The 20,767-nt window shown below is 49.1% G+C and overlaps 2 long non-coding RNA genes across 3 annotated transcripts in view; both read right to left on the bottom strand.

The window, feature by feature from the left end:
• LOC142827739 (uncharacterized) overlaps window positions 1–20,767 on the bottom strand; it is a 51,192-nt gene that overhangs the window by 8,185 nt on the left and 22,240 nt on the right. The window lies entirely within an intron of this gene.
• Window positions 11,204–15,242, bottom strand: LOC142827740 (uncharacterized). Of its 2 annotated transcripts, none has more exons than XR_012902461.1 (3): window positions 15,131–15,242; window positions 13,031–13,118; window positions 11,204–11,326 (listed from the first exon to the last, which is right to left on the bottom strand). It is a non-coding gene; the product is annotated as an uncharacterized LOC142827740 (long non-coding RNA). The 2 variants fall into 2 exon arrangements; XR_012902462.1 differs by having other exon boundaries at window positions 15,143–15,212.

Consider the following 20,767-nt stretch of genomic DNA (forward strand, 5'->3'; position numbering starts at 1 on the left):
CTTATGGGACAGCATCGTCCTGGAGCACTGGGGAGACCAACAGTTGACCCAGGGTCGTCCGCCTCACCGACCTGGACGCGGTCATCCAGGTGTTCGGCGCCCTGGGCTTCCCCAACTGCGGGGGGGCAATGGACGGGACACACATCCCCATCCGTACCCTGGAACACCAGGCCTCCCTGTATATCAACAGGAAGGGCTACTTCTCAGTGATCCTGCAGGCCGTATCTGACCACCGGGGCCAGTTCAAGGACATTAATGTGGGCTGGTCCGGCATGGCACATGATGCACGGGTGTTCTGCAACTCCTCCGTGTGCCAGAGGCTACACACTGGGACCTTCTTCCCCGACCGCCACAACAGGGTCGGGGACGTGGACATGCCCGTGTGCATGGTGGGGAATGCAGCCTACCCACTGCAGCCCTGGCTGATGAAGCCATACATGGGGCACCTCAACCCCTCCCGGCAGGCTTTCAATGCCAGGCTCATCAGAGCCCGCATTGTGGTGGAGGCGGCCTTTGGACACCTGAAAACCCGCTTCATATACCCCCTCACCCGCCAGGACCTCACCGAGCACAATATCCCTCCTGTGTTGGCAGCATGTTGTGTGCTGCACAATTTATGTGAGAGAAAGGGGGAGACTTTTCTGCCAGCCTGGATGGCTGAGGTAGAACACTTCGCTGGCCAGTACATGCAGCCCCGCACCGACGCCATCCGGGATTCTCAGCGGGGGGCTGTCCAGATCCAGGAAGCCCTGTGGGAGAGCTTCCACGTGGAGAAGGACTGAACTCTCCCTGGAATGCCCCACTGGGGCCTTCTTCCACCCTCACCTTCTTCCTCTTTCCCCTCACTAACCACCCTTCCTAATGTAAAATAAAAACACCTCTTTTGCCAACAAAAATCTCTTTTATTTCATAGTGCTGAGGTGGGGGGAGGGAGGAATGAGTGTGGGAGATGAGAGGGGGAAACCTGGAAGGAGGGTGCTGGAAGGGGGAGGCAAGGGGAGGAAGGGAAGGGAAAGCTCAGGGTTCGGGGTCTTGCTGGCTCTCCCATCTCGCATCACTGTGGGAGTGGAAGTATCGGGGGGGAGTGGGTGTGGAGGGGGGGACAGAAGGAATGGAATATTTAAATCCCGCACTTCATTTGCAATCTCGGTCGCCCTCATTAGCCTCCCTAGTTCGAACTAGGGGGCGAGTGTAGATGTACTGTTTGAGATCTGGATGACCCCCTGTCCCACAGTGTAGCTACCAAAGTCTCCTAAATAACTGGCAGTGTCTTCTTTAGTAGGAAGTTCCTTCAGTCCTTGGCAAAATCATAGAAGGAATCTTCAAGAAATCCATTTTAAAGCACTTGGAAAAGATGAAAAGATGAAGAATTGTCAAAATGGATTCAGCAAGGGAAAGTCATGCCTTGCCATCCTGATTACCTTCCATGATGATGGAACTGGTTCTCTGGATATGGAGAAGGCAATGAACATGATATAACTTGAATTTAGCAAAATTTTAATATATCCCCCCTGGTATTATTCCCAACAAGTTTAAGTATGGATTGAACAAATGGACAGTATGGTAGACAGAAAGCTGGATAGATCATCTTTCTCAACAAATAGTGGTCAATGGCTCGCTGTCTGGTTGGCGGTCGCTATCAAGGAGAGTGCCCCAAGGATCAGTTCTAGGGCCATTTTGCTCAACATCCTTATTAATGACCTGCGTGAGGGGATGGATTGCACCCTCAGCAAGTTTCAACTACGGCTTCTGGTTGTTGTGAGGAAGGAATTCCATCGTCCCCCAGACCAGTCCCTTGCTCCCCCTCTGCCCCACCACTGAGCTCTTGTTCTTCTCCTCTAGGTTTGGATGAATACAAGTAGGTAATTGTCCAACATACATATAATATATAGATACAATTTGTTCAAAACGAATAAACCTTCTTCCCTTGCCTCTCCCCAGATAGACCTGCTTCCTGCAATCCCTCTTGGAAACTGGGCATTTTCCCCGAGCTTCATGAAGTCAGTGGGAGTCTCAGCTTTGGCTTGAACTGGCTTTGCTCTAGGAAGTCAATGTTTATGGGGTGCAACTGCTCCCAGGTAGGACCCAGTTAATTGTATTTCCCTGAAGTGGGTCAGGGATGTTGCTGGTGCTGTACAAAGATTAAGAGTGGTAATTGACAGATTGCAGCACAGTCTGATAAATATCACTTGCATCAAACCAAACATCTGCACTTCAGCGTGTCCCAGTCTCCAAAACCTTAAGAATTCAATGGCAAAAAACTCATGTCAGGAGTGGGGAACCCTGTGTGTGGCTCTTTAAGATTAGCTGCTTACAGGAGGTATAACAGGTAGTTCGAATTAGGGCTTTAATTTTAAATACCGGGTCCCTGCTGCGTGTAGCCGCGGGCAGTTAGTCCAGACTTGTACGTTTCAAAAATGGAGAGCAGCCGGGAAGATGCAAGTCAAGCGGGGGATATTTAAATCCCAGTCTTGATTTGCAACTTTGAATGCCTATATTAGGCTCCCTAGTTCGAATTAGGGGGCTAGCAGAGTTTAAAGAGAAGCTAGATAAGTTCATGGAGGTTAGGTGCATGAAGGCTATTAGCCAGGGGATAGAAATGGTGTCCCTGGCCTCTGTTTGTCAGAGGCTGGAGAAGGATGGCAGGAGACAAATTGCTTGATCATTGACTTCGGTCCCCCCCCTCAGGGGCACCTGGTGCTGGCCACTGTCGGTAGACAAGCTACTGGGCAAGATGGACCTTTGGTCAGACCCAGTACGGCCATTCTTATGTTATGTTCTTATGTACTCACTCCTAAATCCCCTTCCCAGTTGTACCCTATAGGGCTAACCCACTTGCTTCCCTATACTCTATCATATAGATTTTTATTTCCTTAGGGTTTAAATATTTGGTTATTATAAGAGGATGCAATAGGTTTATGCTGAAGTAGTTTGGCTGTAACACAAGAGGCCTACGGGCTACATCCTGTATTTTCAGCTAAAGCAAATTTAGCAGATAGTTGGGACCTCCCACCTAGATAAAGAGTGGTAAGATGAAGCAACTTTTTATGGCATTATGGGTTTCCAACCATACCCCCAAACTTAACAGGCCCATCATGATTTGGAAAACCTTGAAATAACCACTTAAGAGCAGACCGAGCAACTGGAGTAGTATAAAAATAACAAATGTGATCTGTAAACCACAAAAGGGACCATGGTAGGAAATTGAGGTATATGAAAAAAACAAAAACAAAGAAACATGTCACCATTAATAGGGGGAGGAAATATAAATAAGGTGACAGGAAAAGGTCCCTAAGTGAATATGTATCAAACACGACATCGTCAGAATAATATATAAAAATGCTATCCCAGCCAAGGTGCAGGAGGAATCGGAGATGTATTCCTTGGGAGGTGCAAGAATGATGACCCTTCGTGACCATAGGGAAGGTGATGGTGATGAGGAAGATGATGGACTACACTTTAGGATGTTCTAGAAGGAACAGTGAATGTGGAAATATAGACCTACATTCCCAGTCTATCTGTCTAAGTTAGGGTGTTTGCCACTGTTCTAAGCATATTAGTATAATATATTTGTAAAAACATGAGAGTTCTTGTAGTGTGAGTGTTGCAACTGTGCACATCAGATTCCCAACCATACAATAATTTAAATACTGGCCCTGATCCGGTGTCAAGAACCTGTCAACTCTTCAAGTGTTAACTCGAAATGTGAGTCACTACTCGACTACTGTATCAGAGGCAGCCAGGGGAGGGGGGAAAGCAGGTGTCACGGCTAGGGGGAGGTGGCTTAAAAGAAGGCATCGAAGGCAATCAGGTTGCTGAGGCATGACTTGCCCTTGGTGAATCCATGTTGAGAGTTCCTGATTATTTTCCCCTCTTCCAAGTGCTTCAAAATGGATTCCTTGAGAATCCCTTTTTTATTTTTCCCAGGACCGAGGGGACTTTCTACTAAATAAGATGGTGCCAGTTCTTCGGAAGATTTTGGTGGCTTCACTCCATGAGAAGTGTCACCCAGACATGTGAGATAATAAGAATGAGGGTTGGGACACCAACCATCTTTGGAAAGTCAAAACTGCATTGGGTTATCTCCTCATAACGCTGGAGAGGAAGGATAGAAAGTGAATGGGCCACCCCGAGGAACAGAGCACAAAGAATGGAGGAAACAGGGCTGTTAAATGGGTTACATTATTCAGAAGTTATAAAAGATGATGTTTGAAAGCTGTTTTGGGGGGAGAAATCTGAGAATGAACTCTCCACTACCCATTTTTTTCTGATTATAATTACGGAGAAATGGGACCTGAGCTCAGCAGACTATATATAATGCACTGACACTGTTTTTTAAAAGAAAATAAATTCCCCTTGAGAATGCTTGCAGGGTGAAAGACTGAGGGAATAAGGATGTGGGCCTGCACAGAAGGATGGAGCTATGAGGAGGAGATGGATAAATGGGTAGAGGAAGAAGTGTGTGCCTGTTTGGGGGGCGGGATTCGCAGCTATAGTGGATAGAAGAGGGCAGGGTGGATGGAGGGGTTGCAGAGGAAGTTGAGGATTTAGGGTTGATGGAGGGATGTCAGCGTTCAATTCTCTGCTCCTGTGGGCATGCTGAGATCTACAGAATCTCAGACGCTCTGCAGGACTCCAAGCCCTTCTCCCTCCTTGCTGTGTGTCCTTACATCTGCAGAGCCCTGCTACTCCTGGCCTGTCTGAGCCCCTCTCACTGCCTTTCCATGTGACCTGAGATAAAGAGGGGGGTGGGAGAGAAGAAGGAGGGTTGGAGGGCATTTGAAGTTTGATCACGTGACACCCAGAAAGCACACAGTTAAGGTAACTATCACACCATGGACTAGGCTGTGGGTGGGGCAGGGCTCTACTTTGGAGGAGGGCAGTACTGGGTTGAAATGGCTGGGGAAGCCTGGCTGAAGCAGAGGCAGGTGTCCCAGGTGGAGATGGGTTGTGGGAATGAGGGGCTTAGCTCAGTGTCAAGTTTGGGCTGAGGTCTTGTGCATGAGGTTCTGCTTGTGATATGTGAGCTCGGCAGGACAGGACAGGAGACCAACTACGGGCTTAATGGGATGGGAGGGAAGGAGACATGGGAAGTCAGGGTGGCTACCTCTCATGGGGTATGTCTACACTACAGCACTAATTAGAACTAACTTAATTCGAATTAGTTAATTCGAACTAAGCTAATTCGAACTAGTGCATCTAGACCTAAAAACTAGTTCGAATTAGCATTTTGCTAATTCGAACTAGAATGTCCACATTGAGTGGACCCTGAACCGAGGTTAAGGATGGCTGGAAGCAGTGTCGGCAGGGCATCAGGTTAGGACTTTGAGCGTGGAGCTACTGCCTCAGGCTAGCCGAGGGCTGTGCTTAAAGGGATCCAACTCCCACCCTAGACAGACAGTTCTCAGGGTTCCCTGCTTGCTTGTCTAACTCGGTGAGGGACAGCAAAGCAGTCCTGGCTTGGAGTGCCCTGAATGCCCACACTCGGCACATCACAACACTTGGCCATCAGTCTGGCTGCACTTGCCGCAGGCTGCCATCCGAGGGGAGGTCAATTGGGGGGCTGCAGGAGAGCTTCCATCCCGAGAAGCCCATACAGCCACCCTAGTCCTCCCCATTGGGGGTGCGTACCACATTCCTCCCTCACCACCTTCCACTTATCCCTCCCTAGTCCCCCTTCCTGATGTACAAAATAAATAGAAACTCTCTTTATTGAACAAAACTCAGGGAGACTGGGAAAAGGAGGTGGGAGACGGGAAGAGAAAGGGTGGGAGAGGGGAGAGCAACTAAAATGATCAGGGGTTTGGAACAGGCCCCAATTGAAGAGAGGGTAAAGAGACTGGGACTTTTCAGCTTAGAAAAGAAGATACTGAGGAGCGATATGATAGAGGTCTATAAAAGCATGAGTGATGTGAAGAGGGTGCATGCAGAAAAGTTCTTCATTAGTTCCCATAAAGAAAGACTAGAGGACACCAAATGAAATGAATGGGTAGCAGGCTTCAAACTAATAACAGAAAGTTCTTCTTCACAAAGCAAATAGTCAACCTGTGGAACTCCTTGCTGCAGGAGGCTGTGAAGGCTAGAAATAGACAGAGTTTAAAGAGAAGTTAGATCAATTCATGGAGGTTGGGTCCATGGAGTGCTATTAGCCAGGGGGTAGAAATGGTGTCCCTGGCCTCTGTTTGTGGAAGGCTGGAGATGAATGGCACGAGACAAATGGCTTGGTCACTGTCTTCGGTCCATCGCCTCCACGGTCCCTAGTGTTGGCTGCTGTCGGCAGACAGGCTACTGGGCTAGATGGACCTTTGGTCTGACCCAGTACGGCCGTTCTTATTTTTTTATATTCTAAGCTCAGGGCTCAGGGTCGGGGGTCTCACTGGACCACCTTGATTTTCATGCAAATCTGCTCCTGGGTGGCTAGGCTGGCAGCTCTCCTGCCCTAGACGGCAACTTTCCTGTGCCTAGAGTGGAGGTCGTGGACGTTGGAGGCTTCCCCCCAAACCTGACTGAGGTCCACGATCTCCGCACTAGACCAGGCGGGCGCCCGCCTCTTGCGGCCCCGGGCAGGCTCCTGGGAGCCACGAGCCTGATCCCAGGAAAAGGAGGAGGGCTGGGTGGCAGCGGGTGGCTGGCTCATACCGTGCCAGGTGCAGGGTCTGCTGGCTGGGTGCTGGCAGGCTTGCACCTGGCACGGGCACCGTAGCCAGACCGTGCCCCTTTAAGGGCTCCGTGGCTGGGAGCGGGGCAGACAAGTTTTCCTGGTGGTGCCCAGAGTGGGCACCAGGGCAAGCTGGGGAGGGCTAGCCTCCCACTAGTTCCCATTAAGTGGCTACACAGCCCTTAATTCGAACTACTTAACTAGAACTAGGCGTAGGTCCTCGTAGAATGAGGTTTACCTAGTTCGAATTAAGCGCTCCGCTAGTTCGAATTAAGTTCAAACGAGCGGTTTGTATGTGTAGCACCTATCAAAGTTAATTCGAACTAACGATTGTTAGTTCGAATTAACTTTGTAGTGTAGACATAACCCTGGGGAATGTCGTGGGGAATGATGAGGCAGTTGGTAGAGAAGAGGAGAGATGAACTGCCGGTCTTCTCTCACTAGCTTACAATTGCTGTGCCAGCCATGTAATAACCACGTCAAAGTCTAGGGACTTAGAACACGGAGGAGATTTCTGTCACTGTCCCTTTTAGCAACTCCACCTTGAAAACATTTCAAAACACGGCCATCATCCCCATTGCTCTGTATGAAAACAAGCTCCGTGTGCTCATGAAAACACTCACACACCTTTGCAATACACCACCACAAGCAACTGCTTTTATTTCAGTAAGACTGAAGTCATAAGGCAGGTTAGAGAGCCTCTTTCTGGATTTTCTTCAAGATTTTCACTGCAAGGCATTTTCTTCCAGCTTCCCAGAGATTATGCCTTGAGAAACTTTGTTGTCATCACTCCAGTGGACCCTGAATAATATGACATTACGTTAGAAAACTACAGATTTAATACAAATGGCCGAATATATGTGAGATCTCGTGGCGAACAAATGAGGTCACAGAGAACTGGATAACCGTAGTCAGAGAGTTGTTGTTAACGGTGCAAAATCTTGCTGGAAAGGGATAACAAGTGGAGTACCGCAAGGTTCTGTTTTGGGACCTGTACTGTTCAATATCTTCATCAATGATATAGATATTGGGATAGAGAGTACGCTTATTAAGTTTACAGATGATACCAAACTGGGTGGGGTTGCAACTTCTTTGGAGGATAGGGACAGAATTGAAAATGACCTTAGCAAGTTAGAGAAATGGTCAGAGGTAAACAGGATGAAGTTTAATAAAGAGAAATGCAAAGTGCTCCACTTAGGAAGGAACAATCAGTTCCATACATACAAGATGGGAAGCGACTGTCTAGGAAGGAGCATGGCGGAAAGGGATCTAGGGGTTATAGTGGACAACAAGTTGAATATGAGTCAACAGTGTGATGCTGTTGCAAAAAAAGCAAATATGATTCTAGGTTGTATCAACAGGTGTGTTGTAAGCAAAACTCGTGAAGTCATTCTGCTGCTCTACTCTGCACTAGTTAGGCCTCAGCTGGAGTACTGTGTCCAGTTCTGGGTGCCACATTTCAAGAAAGATGTGGAGAAATTGGAAAGGGTACAGAGAAGAGCGACAAGAATGATTCAAGGTTTAGAGAACATGACCTATGAAGCCAGGCTTCATGAACTGGTCTTGTTCAGTTTGGAAAAAAGAAGATTAAGGGGGGACATGATAGCGGTTTTCAAATATCTAAAAGGGTGTCACAAGGAGGAAGGCGAAAATTTGTTCCTCTTGGTTTCTGAGGACAGGACAAGGAGTAATGGGCTTAAAGTGCAGCAGGGGAGGTTTAGATTGGACATTAGGAAAAAATTCCTAACTGTCAGGGTGGTCAAATATTGGAATAAATTGCCAAGGGAGGTGGTGGAATCTCCCTCTCTGGAGATATTTAAGAACAGGTTGGATAGACATCTATCAGGGATGGTGTAGACGGAGCTTGGTCCTGCCTTAAGGGCAGGGGGCTGGACTCGATGACCTCTCGAGGTCCCTTCCAGTCCTATGATTCTATGATTCTATAACTGGGCAAGGCCAAAAGATTGTATCTATCTTTAAAAAGGACCAAACAGGACTGGGAAAATTATACATCCATCAGCCACACTTCATTTTTTGGAAAGATACTGAAACTAATTCTGAAATCATTAACTTGTAAACACCTGGAGGATAATAGTCAACATGTCTTTGTCTGGACTAAATCCTCCCGAAACAATCCATTTTCATTCTTTGGCAGGATTACTGTCTAGTGGGCTGGGAGATGCCATAGACATGATATAGGTCAGGAAGAGTTTTAGTAAGAGTTTGCCACAGTTGCACAAGACTTTCTCATTTGCAAACTAGGAAAATGTACTCTAGGTGATATTACTATAAGGTGGAGGCACAAGTGGTTGAAAGAACACAATCAAACAGCAGTTGTCAATGGTTCACTTTCAAACTGGTAGGATGTGCGTATTGGGGCCCCACAGTGGTCAGTCCGGGGTCCAGTTTGATTTCCTGTGTTCCTTTGTCTAAGGCTATGTCTAGCCTATGCGGAAGATTCGAAAGAGGATATGCAAATTCTGCAGGAATTTCCATATCTTCTTCCGATCTCATTTTCGAAAGCGGAGCTTTCCTGCGGAATTTGCATATCCTCTTTCGAATCTTCCGCATAGACTAGCCCAGCCCATTGCTTTCCAGGACAGAGTTCCCCACTTTTTTTGTTCTTAGGTGACTACTCTTATTTGTAACTGCATTAAGCTATTTTTCTTTTTGCTTGGATCCACTTTAGCAAGTGACTGAGATTCTTCTGTTGCCTGCCTTCCCTGCTTCATTATTTCCTACTGCTGCTTTTTTAAAGTTCTTTGCTATCTTTGTCAGTGATGATTTTAAGGTTTCTTCCTGGTCATTAAACAAAAATGTTAAACGGTGCATTCTCAAGAACTAATCACTACAGAACTACAAGAAATGTTCTGCTATGAGTCAGGGTGTGTCTACACTCTACTTTTATTAACAACTAGCCAATGAGCCCGCCATAAGATGGGATTTTCAGGTCTTCTTTCCTAAACTCTCTCGCTCTGTCTCTCTCTCTTTCCTCCTACTGCCTCCCCCGGTATCTCTCAGCTCTCCTCCGCCTCCTGCCTCTCTCTCTGTCTCTTTCTTTCTCTTCTCCCCCTCCTGCCTCTCACTCTCCCTTTCTCTTTTCCTCCTCCTCCTGCCTCTCTCTCTCCTCTCTCTCCCCTCCCCACTTCCCCTTCCCTGTTCCTCCTGTCGTTGCGCTTGGCTGATTGCTGCCTGCTCAGCCTGACGGCCAGCAAGAAGTGTCAAGCGGCCATTTGGGGTCCTTCTGCAGCCAATGGCTGCACCTCCCCCCTCGCCAGGTCTGCTTCCCACCCCCCTCCTCCCATCCAGCCCCACGGCCCCTGACCTGCCCCCCCCAGGTCTGCTTCCCGTCCCCTCTTCCTACCAGCCAGCCCTACACCCCCCCGGACACTCCCCACCTCCCTCCGCCAGCACTGCTTCCCTCCCCCATCCTCCCTTCCAGACCCTCAGCTCCTCCCAGTTCAGCTTCCCACCCCCCTTCCGGCCAGCTGCGCCCCCTTCCCCTCCCTCAGTGGCGCGCTGCACCGCTCACCTGAGCAGCGCTTCTGCTGGGCTCCAGCAGGGGAGCAAACGGCCCTTTGGGATCCACGCTCCCCAGACTCCAAAGGGCAGCTTGCCACTGCTTGCTCCCTCACCGGGAAGCAGAGCTGGGAGGAGCTGAGGGGCTGGAGGGGAGGATGCGGAGGCCGGGAGGAAGGGGGGAGGGAAGCAGCGCTGGTGGGGGGAGTGTCCGGAGGGCCATGGGGCTGGCTGAACGGCCACGCAGGGAGGGGAAGGGGGGCGGGGTGCTGACATTTACGGCCGGGGGCATGGCCGTGTACGTCAGTGTTACAGACGCACAGACAATGGGCTACTATATATATGATGCGAGCTTCTACACAGCAATTCATTGTTTTGAAATAATATCAAAATAACGGTCAGCTTATTCAGACTTTTTTAAACCTCATTCCACGAGGACGAACTCCTCTTCCGAAACAGCCATTTCGAAATAGCTGCAGTGTGGATGCGCCACTGTTACTATTATGAAATAGCTCCTCACCAGGGTCATTCTAAGTAACATCTCCCCCATGCTTCTTGGGGCTCTAAATCTATATCGTGCATCCACATAACGGGAGCCTGCCCCTGACTAATTTTGAAGCTCTCCTTTAGTGTGGACGCTCTATTTTGAAATAAGCTATTTCAGAATATATTTCCGGAGTAGCTTATGCCCATAATATGATGGTCTGGCACTTACAGGTGCTTTGACAGTATTGACCCATGGAACAACTAATGCTGATGTAATTGGCTCTGTGCTGTCCTCTTTCAAGCATTGTCCTATGGATTGTGCTGGAGCTGATGCTGGTGTAGCCAGGTCTCAGAGGACTTGCTCTAAGTAAAAGACGTCAGTAAGTGAGCTCCCAGGTGGGCCGGATCCAGGAAAACACAGAACCCTGGACAGTGCTTTGTCACACGGCTCCACCAAGATTAAACAATATAGAAAGTGATGGAAAAATATCTCTGTTCACATAGTCATGTCTTCCTTATGGAATCCTGAACTTACCCAGCCAGGACGACAGCATGCGAACGGAAAGCAGTGAAATATGGAATGCATATTGAAAGGACAACGAAGAAGGCACCAGCCTCCCATCATATTACAGCGTCTTCTACAATCAGGAGGACACCCAAATCCTGCACCAAAAACCAAAAAAGGTCTTGAATTTCATAAACACACATGAGGGAAAATGAGCATTGTGTTTGCAGTTTTACAGGTGTTTCCCACTCACTAAGACACTGTCTAGTCACTACACTAATCTTTCTGTGCACCATTTTGCTTGATATTTAATAATTCTTACATGGCTGCAATTTTGTGCACATTTAATAGCAACCTCTATCAGTGATGATTTTATGTTCTTTGCCAGTTCATTCATAAAAATGTTGAATAGGATTGGTCCAATATTGGGGATATTTTCACAGAGAACAATTCAACCAACTCTGAATAGATTTTCACATGCACATCTCAGGCACCTTCCTGATCCTAGGACTATTTCACAGCTAAATTTTGAGTATCATCTGCGAAACACGTAAACCACCTCTTCACCTTCGTTTTAGTAGCTCCGGCTATGGTACTGGTTCTCTCTGGCTGCTTCAGTGATGTGCCAGGCAGCGTCACCAATGGAATTTAGCCAGCTAGGATTCTGTGCTGCATCAGGATGACTATCATTTTTCAAAGAGAAGGAATGCCTGCCTCTCTCTGTGACTCTGAACACATTTTTTTTCTGAAGACTCATTCACGAATACTTTCTTGCTGAGCAGTGGCCACTCTGAAGAACCTGCAGCTTTGAAAATCCTGCCCCCAGGCACACAACCAAAACTTGTAGATTACTCAGGTTGGAGCATTTTAACAAGAGTTCGTTGGGCAACTGAAAAAGAGACGTGCCAGGGGTGGCAAATACTGCCCCAAACAGATTACATCATTCCAAGGAAGGAAGCCAAACACATACCTATGGTAGGTTCTCAAAGAGGTGAGAGTGGGGGCCAAGACACTGGGATTAGGGACTATCATTTTATAGACCTGGGCTCTATTCCCAACCACGTAACTTCTCAATGGCAAATGAGCCCTGACATTATAATAGAGGCTATGAAAGCACCAAATTATTAAAACTAGCCAGCAGCAGAAGCAGCATTGTAAATTACAGTCTTCCACCTAAAAGAAAGGGTGAGACAATGTAAGTGCAGGCTAGAGATCCCTCTGCAGCATCACCCCCTTCTCATCGACATTGTAACAGGGCAGCTGCCCTGTACGGGCCCTTTAAGAGCCAAACCCCAGCCTGGAGTAGGCCCGGGGAGTTCAGCCCAGCTGGGCGGCGTTGGCCAATTAAGGCCCAGCTGGGGGCTATAAAAGGGAAGGGCTGCTTCAGCCAAGAGTGTGTGAGCCTGGCTGCCGAGGGAGCAGGATGCTCTCTGGAGCTAGGGCAGGGCTAGAGAGTCAGGCTGGGCCAGGGCGCTCGGACAGCCAACCGGCCAGCCTGCTAGGCCTGCGGCAAGGCCATGAGCCTAGCTGCCGAGGGAGCAGGACGCTCTCTGGAGCTAGGGCAGGGCTAGAGAGTTAGGCTGGGCCAGGGCGCTCGGACAGCCAACCGGCCAGCCTGCTAAGCCTGTGGACAGGCCTGCTGGAGAGACACCAAACCCCCGGAAGGGGGGCTCAGAGCGAGTGACTTGGGCACTGCCGGAGGGCAATGTGGCGAAGAGACATATGTGAACGGAAGGGTTCCAGAGGGGAAGCGCCCGTGAGCAGAGGCCTGAGCAGGCAGAATGGGCTGATTCCGGGGACAAACGACGGACCCCCGCTACGGTGGTGAGTGACCCCCTCGCGCCCTCTCACAGACATCTTACCTGGTGCAACCTGGATCACCAGAAAGAAAAGAGCGAAGAGCAGATAAAGGATCTTCATGGCTGGAGATGAGCAGGGATCTCAGCGTAGCTGCAGAGAAAATACAAAAAGACAGAGAGGAGACATTTATAGGTTGTCACCAAAGAGCGGGGAGTCTCTGGCCCCACACTCCCATCCGCAGCCAAATGTGACTCTCCACCAGCAAGTCGAACAGAAGATGTATTCGTTCACAAGGGTGCAGCATAGCACAGACTGGTTAGCACAGGAACCAGGAGCAGCCAGTACAATCCATCTTCGGGAGCGGGGGCCGAAAGGCAGAGCCCTGGGCCACCTCCCTGCATTCTAAGACAGCAGAGACTCACACACACACTCAGCACCTGTCTCACCCTATAGTCAGTCCTGCCTCCTCCTTTGTTTAGCTTCCTGGACAAGAGGTGTTATCTGGTTTCAACACACACGCACCCGTGCGCACGCACACACACATGCGCACACACACACACACACACCCCACCTAGCCCCAGGTTACATGAGAGCCTGAGCCCCTGGTGTGTAATTGCTGAGCTGGGGCATCCAAAACTCCCATCCCGCACCGAGCTTCCGTGCAGTTCCCAAGGAAAACTGCGGCACCCACACACAGAGACTACGTCTACACTGTAGCCTTCTTCCAAAAAGCCTTATGCAAACGAAGCACAGCATGGAATATCGCCATGCTTCATTTGAATAATTAATTAGCAGCCGATTTTGAGCAAGAGGCTTTTGCGCTAAAAGGAGCCGTGTACACAGCTTGTTTTTTTCTCAAAAGCCTCTTACACAAAAATGGCTGCTCATTACCTATGCAAATGAAGCACAGTGATAGTCCACGCCGTGCTTCATTTGCATATGCTTTTCTGCAAGAAGGCTACAGTATAGACGTAGCCTGAGCTACCCCAATTTTAGACAACAATGGTTCAGTTTATTAGTGAAATAAAGTATATTTTATACCTACTATTACACCACACACCCATTTATCTGACAGTCCTGGGAGACAGCCAAAACTTGGGATAACCAGGCATTTGGGCAGACAAATATGAAAGAGAAATTCAAGTTAGAATCCAAAGGGAACTCGGAAGAGGAAGGGGTCATTCTGAGCTGCGCTTCACCCCTACATGCTGCAGTGAGAGGAGTTCCCAAGGTGCTGTATGGGCAGAGCCCAAAGGGAGACAGAGAGAAGGCAGAAGGAGGGAAAAGGAGAAGGAAGGGTAATGAAGCAAAGGGAGACAGGAGACTGTTTGGTGCTGCTTTAGCACTGACAGCTCCAGAGAAGAGAGCTGGCCCTACCCCTCACTATTTATACAGGGGCTTATAGAACACAAAGTTGTCCATGTCAGGATTCCCTCAAGAAGCAACAAAGAGTTTGTCTGCTTCTGTGGCTATTCCTCTGCTCTTCTTTTCCTTCCCTTTCTCTCTCCTCCACCCTCCTCTGCATTTCCTCATTCCCCATCCTTTATGCCCTGTTCTCTTTCCCTAACTCCTGCCCTGTGTCTCCCTTTGTCCTTTCTTTCCTTGAAGGCTTTTCCTTTCTGTTTTTGCTGTAACCCCTTCCTCTGTCTCTCTTTCCTGTTTGCTTTTTCTCTCCCTCCTCACTTATTCTTCCCTTACCTTAGCCCTACTTCTTCTTCCCTTTTTCCCCTGTCCTCGTTGCTAATAATGGAAATCCTCCCAAATCACAATTCCCACTATGCTAAAGGTAGCTCAGCAGTGGGTGATTCACACAGCGCATTTGGGTAACTGGGATTCCTTGTATAAAGGGAAGTCAGATAACTGGAATTATCCTGCCCATGCTTTCAACTCAGGAAGCTTTAAAATAGCCAGGCTTTTATTTGCATAAACGAAATGCATGGAATTTTGCTACTTATGCATTAAAGCTGGAATGAAGGCCTGTTCTCCAGCACTGCATCACAGTGGCTCCAAATGGTTTCTCAAGACATCTAGAGAGTTCATTCAAGTAGTTCAGACACAGAAACAGTTATGACACCAATAGTCTTCTCTTTCTGCATCTCCCAACCATTCCCGAGACAGACCTGTACAGGAAGAGATAGTAGAGGGATCATAAGGGAAACAACCTTAATAGTTACCAGCTTGGGGATGCTCTCAATCGACAGGTGATGACAGTCCCAGTTACTGTCTCTCATGCAGATCTATAAGCTTTAGGGAGTGGGTTTTGATGATACAAACTCTCAATTTTATACCATTTATGAAAGCTTGATTTCTTCTTGGCCAACCTGCTTTGGGCCAATCAGAAAGCACCCTGCTTGTGGGGAAATTTTGAACTGTCCTACTACCGTTTGGATGTTGGGATTCTTACAACTCTGTCTCTCTAGAATATTTAGGGTCGTTGTTGAAAGCATCTTGCCCCATCCCAGATTGTGTAAACCATGTTAGGCTACAGCGGTTTGGGTAAAATATCTTGGCACATATAACGGACATCTGCTCATTTGTCTCTGATCAACAACTTACTTCAACAGGGGTCATGGAGGAGTGGCAGCAGCACCCGGACCCCAGTGTGCCCCGCCATATCTGGTGTCTGGACACCAGCAGCGACTGGTGGGACTGCATCATCCTGGAGCGCTGGGGAGACCAACAGCGGACCCAGAACTTCAGGATGAAGAAGGACACCTTCCTGGAGCTCTGCAAGTGGCTCACCCCTACTCTGCAGCAACGGGACACTCTCAGGAGACCCGCCATTCCCTCCACAAGCGGGTGGCCATCGCCCTGTGGAAGCTTTCCACGCCGGACAGCTACCGATCCGTCGGGAACCAGTTCGGCGTGGGGAAATCCACTGTTGGAGCAGTGCTCCTGCAGGTACGGCACTCACCCGCCACTGGCCCAGAGGGAGGGGGGGCTGCAAGAAGGGGATGGTCTTCCCCAGGGAAAACGGGGGGAGGAAGCGAAAGTTCTTTGAACGGGAGGGTTTGGTCTGTAGCAGCCATTCTACAAACTGCCCACGGTGGCCAGAATTGCAGCGGGGGTTGCCTCTGGGATTGGGGCACAGGGCAGTGACAGGGAACGAACACTCCCAGCCACCCGGGCACCCCAGTGATTCTTTGTTTTCTGTGTCTCTCTGCAGGTGCTCAAGGCCATCAACCAGTTGCTGTTCTGCAGGGTCGTCCACCTCACCGAGCTGGACGCCGTCATTCAGGGTTTCGGCACCCTGGGCTTCCCCAACTGCTGGGGGGCAATGGACGGAAAACACATCCCCATCTGTGCCCTGGAACACCAGGCCTCCCTGTATATCAACAGGAAAGGCTACTTCTCAGTGATCCTGCAGGCCGTGTCTGACCACCGGGGCCAGTTCACGGACATTAAAGTGGGCTGGTCCGGCAAGGTATACGACGCACGGGTGCCAGAGGCTGCACACCAGGACTTTCTTCCCCAACCACTACATCAGGTTCGGGGATGTGGACATGCCCGTGTGCCTGGTGGGGGATGCAGCCTACCCCCTACAGCCCTGGCTGATGAAGCCGTAGACGGGGCACCTCAACCCCTCCCGCCAGGACTTCAATGCCAGGCTCACCAGGGCCCGCTTTGTGGTGGAGTGGTCCTTCGGACGCCTGAAAGCCCGATTCAGATGCCTCCTCACCCGCCTCGACCTCATCAAGCACAATATCAATCCTGTGGTGGCAGCATGTTGTGTGCTGAACAATTTATGCGAGAGAAAGGGGGAGGCTTTCCTGCCAGCCTGGATGGCTGAGGTGGAACACTTGGCTGGCAAGTATGTACAGCCCCGCACCGACGCCGTCCGGGAATCCCAGCAGGGGGCTGTCCGGATCCAGGAAGCCCTGCGGGAGAGCTTCGAGGCGGAGGAGGACTGAACTCCCCCTGGAAAGCCCCACTGGGGCCTTCTTCCACCCTCACCTTCTTCCTCTCACTAACCACCCTTCCCCCTCACTAACCACCCTTCCTAATGTAAAATAAAAACACCTGTTTTGCCAACAAAAATCTCTTTTATTCCATAGAACTGAGGTGGGGGGAGGGAGGAATGAGGCTGGGAGATGAGAGGGGGAAACCTGGGAGGAGGGAGCTGGAATGGGGAGGCAAGTAGAGGAAGGGAAGGGAAAGCTCAGAGTTTGTGGTCTTGCTGGCTCTCCCAACATGCAGCAATGTGGGCGAGGAGGTATCGGGGGGAAGTGGGTGTGGAAGGTGAGGCAGGAGGGACGGGGGGGTGGAAGAAGTGGGAGGGGGAGCAGGAGTGGGAGGAGGAGAGAGAGCAGGGGCAGCCGCAGGGGCGGCCGCAGGGGCTGGAGCAGGAGGAGGCAGGAACCTGTCCACCAGGGTCTGGAGGTGACCTCGGAGGGCACGGCCCTGCTCCTCCAGCACCTGCAATCTCTGCTGCCACAGCCGCAGGTCCTCATGGACCCATTGCTCCTGGTTGCGGAGATACTGCCCCAGTAACCACAGGTGCCGCCGTTGGTACTCCTCCTAGTCACAGGTACGCCTGCTGGCCTGAGTGCGTGTGGTTGTTCCAGGCCGGGGGATGCGCCCTGCACTAGCAGATGCTGCGGCTGTGGTGAAACAAGAGCAGTGGTCAGTTCTCCCTGGGGACACGGTGGGTGAAACCCAGCCCCCCTCTGCAAGGCAACGTCGGCTTGTGGGGAACTGGCCAGGCCCCCTGCATGACACCCAGCTCCTGCCCCATGGTGGGCAAGGCCCATGCACATGGTCCCTGTACTCCCTCTTTCCTCCCCTCCCACATAAGGGGACCATGATGGCACTCACTTGTGGAGCCCTCCCTGGCCTCAAACAACACAGCTGATGGGCTCTGTGGGATGACTCGGGGGTCCTGGGTCCTGGGCAAGCTCCCTGCAGGCTCCTGCATCCTCCTCGTCTTCCTCCTCTTCCCCTGTTTCAGGGGCGGGGCCTTCTGCCCCGGAGTCTATCACCACCTGGGAGGCAGGGACTGCGTGAGACCCCAGGATGCGGTCCAGGGCCTCGTAATGAGGGCAGATGTCTGGCTCAGCCCGTGGTTGGGGGGCCCTGGAGTAGGCCTGCCGCAGGTCTTTGATTCTGTAGCAGATCTGCACCTGGGTGCGCAGGTGGCCTCTGGTGACCAGGTTGAACTGGGCCTTGTGCTGGTTTATGTCTTATGACACAATATCTGTGTTCACCGTTCTGATTTCCATTCAGAATGTCTACATAATTGCTAACGTATGTGTAGAAGGCATTCATGTATGATAAAAAAGGTGATATACTAAGATGATATGTGGTGAAACAATTAAATAGTAAAAATCTGTAAAGTGAATTGCACTAAAATATTATAAGGCCTATGGGAACATTGGGCATGATCCTCTGTTGGATTTATAGTTGCAAGGATACATCATGACATATGTAGTCATCCTATCTATCAAATAAAGTGTAGAGATAGGGTTCCTAGGTGTCCAGTTTTGAACCAGACAGTCCAGTATTTGAGCTTTCTGTCCTGGAAACAAATTGAGAAAATATAAATGAGAAAATATCAATGTCCGGTATTTCTAAATTAGATGTCATGGAGATCGGGATGTAATGTCAAGTGTGTCTAGTATTTTTGTTGAAACCATTTGGCAACCCTATTTAGAGAATATCCATATTTGGGCAGCTTCAGGGAGTAGCCGAGTTAGTCTGTTACAGAAAAAAAACAGCAAGCAAATGGTCTGGTAGCACTTTTTAGACTAACAAAACATGTAGATGGTATCATGCGCTTTCGTGGGCACCGCCCACTTCTTCAGCTGACCTGAGTTATGCTTAGAGGATAAGGAAACTAGAAATAAATAGGAGAAGGGAAAGGGGAGAGGAAGAAAGATGTTCTGTCACCCACACCCCTACCTCTATGCATAAAGTATCAGGTGCTAAACCTGAGTAAATAAGGATTAAAGTCAGTGGATGGATAAGGCAGGAAGGATACCATTCAGAAAGTAGTTAGCACCTTCAGTGATAAAGGTTCCACCACCCCATATCTCAATTAAAAGTCCATAATTAATTGAATTGAATTTGCATATGTATTGTGATTCCAAGCTTTTTCTGTGGATGTGGCTTGAGCAACTGGCCTGTGACAAGAGCGCCACCTTCAGATCTGTGAGATTATGGTTTGGTAAACAGAAATGTTCTGCCACTGGCTTTGGAGTATTTTGAACTGTTAATTTAAACTAAGGGGTTTATCTCGGAATTGCGCTTCTCTGCCGCATGGAGACGCGGGCAGTTATTCCGGGCTAAACATTTTCCAACATAGCAAATGGCCAGGAACATGCTAATAAAGCACAGGATATTTAAATCCCATGCTTCATTTCCAATCTCGGTCGCCCTCATTAGCCTCCCTAGTTTGAACTAGGTGGCTAGTGTAGATGTACCCTTTGAGATCTGGGTGACCTCCTATCCCACAGTGAAGCTACCAAAATCTTCTAAAGAACTGGCAGTGTCATCTTTAGTAGGAAGTTTCTTCAGTCCTTGGCAAAATCATAGAAGGAATCTTCAAGAAATCCATTTTGAAGCTCTTGGAAAAGTGGGAAATGGTCGGGAATTGTCAAAATGGATTCACCAAGGGAAAGTCATGCCTTGCCATCCTGATTGCCTTCCATGATGAGGTAACTGGTTCTCTGGATATGGAGAAGGCAATGAACGAGATATAGCAAATCTGAAGTTAGCAAAATTTTAATATTTCCCCCCTGGTACTCTTGCCAGCAAGTTCAATTATGGATTGGCCAAATGGACAGTAAGGTAGACAGAAAGCTGGATAGATCATCTTTCTCAACAAAGTTGGTCAATGGCTCACTGTCTGGTTGGCGGTCGCTATCAAAGAGAGTGCCCCAAGGATCAGTTCTAGGGCCATTTTTGTTCAAAATCTTTATTAATGACATGCATGAGGGGATGGATTGCACCCTCAGCAAGTTTCAAGCTACGGCTTCTGGTTGTTGTGGGAAAGGAATTCCATCCTCCCTTAGACCACTCCCTTGCTCCCCCTCTGCAAGTGCATAAAAGGCAATTAGCCAGGGCATAGAATTGGTGTCCCTGGCCTCTGTTTGTCAGAGGCTGGAGAAGGATGGCAGGAGACAAATCGCTTGATCATTGTCTTCGGTCCACCTTCTCTGGGGCACCTGGTGCTGGCCAATGTCGACAGACAGGATACTGGGCTAGATGGACCTTTGGTCAGGCCCAGTACGGCCGTTCTCACCCCTAAATAGCCTTCCCAGTTTTAGCCTATAGGGCTAACCCACTTGCTTCCCTATACTCTATCATATAGATTTCTTATTTCCTTAGGGTTTTAATATTTGGTTATTATAACAGGATGCAATAGGTTTATGCTGAAGTAGTTTGGCTGTAACACAAGAGGCCTATGGGCTACATCCTTTATGCTGAGTTAAAGCAAATTTAGCAGATAGTTGGGACTTCCCACCTAGATAAAGAGTGGTAAGATGAAGCAACTTTTCATGGCATTAAGGGCTTCCAAGCATACCCCCAAATTTAACAGGCCCATCATGACTTGGAAAACCCTGAAATACCCAGTTAAGACCAGACCGAGTAACTGGAGTAGGATAAAAATACAAATGTGATCTGTAAACCACAAAAGGGACCATGGTAGGAAATGATGTATATGAAAAAAACAAAAACAAACAAACATGTCACCATTAACAGGGGGAGGAAATATAAATAAGGAGATAGGAAGAGGTCCACTACCCAATATGTATCAAACATGACATAGTCAGCATAATATATAAATATTCCATCCCAGC

Source organism: Pelodiscus sinensis, chromosome 3 (assembly GCF_049634645.1).
Source record: "Pelodiscus sinensis isolate JC-2024 chromosome 3, ASM4963464v1, whole genome shotgun sequence".
In the NCBI taxonomy this organism is placed as follows: domain Eukaryota; kingdom Metazoa; phylum Chordata; order Testudines; family Trionychidae; genus Pelodiscus; species Pelodiscus sinensis.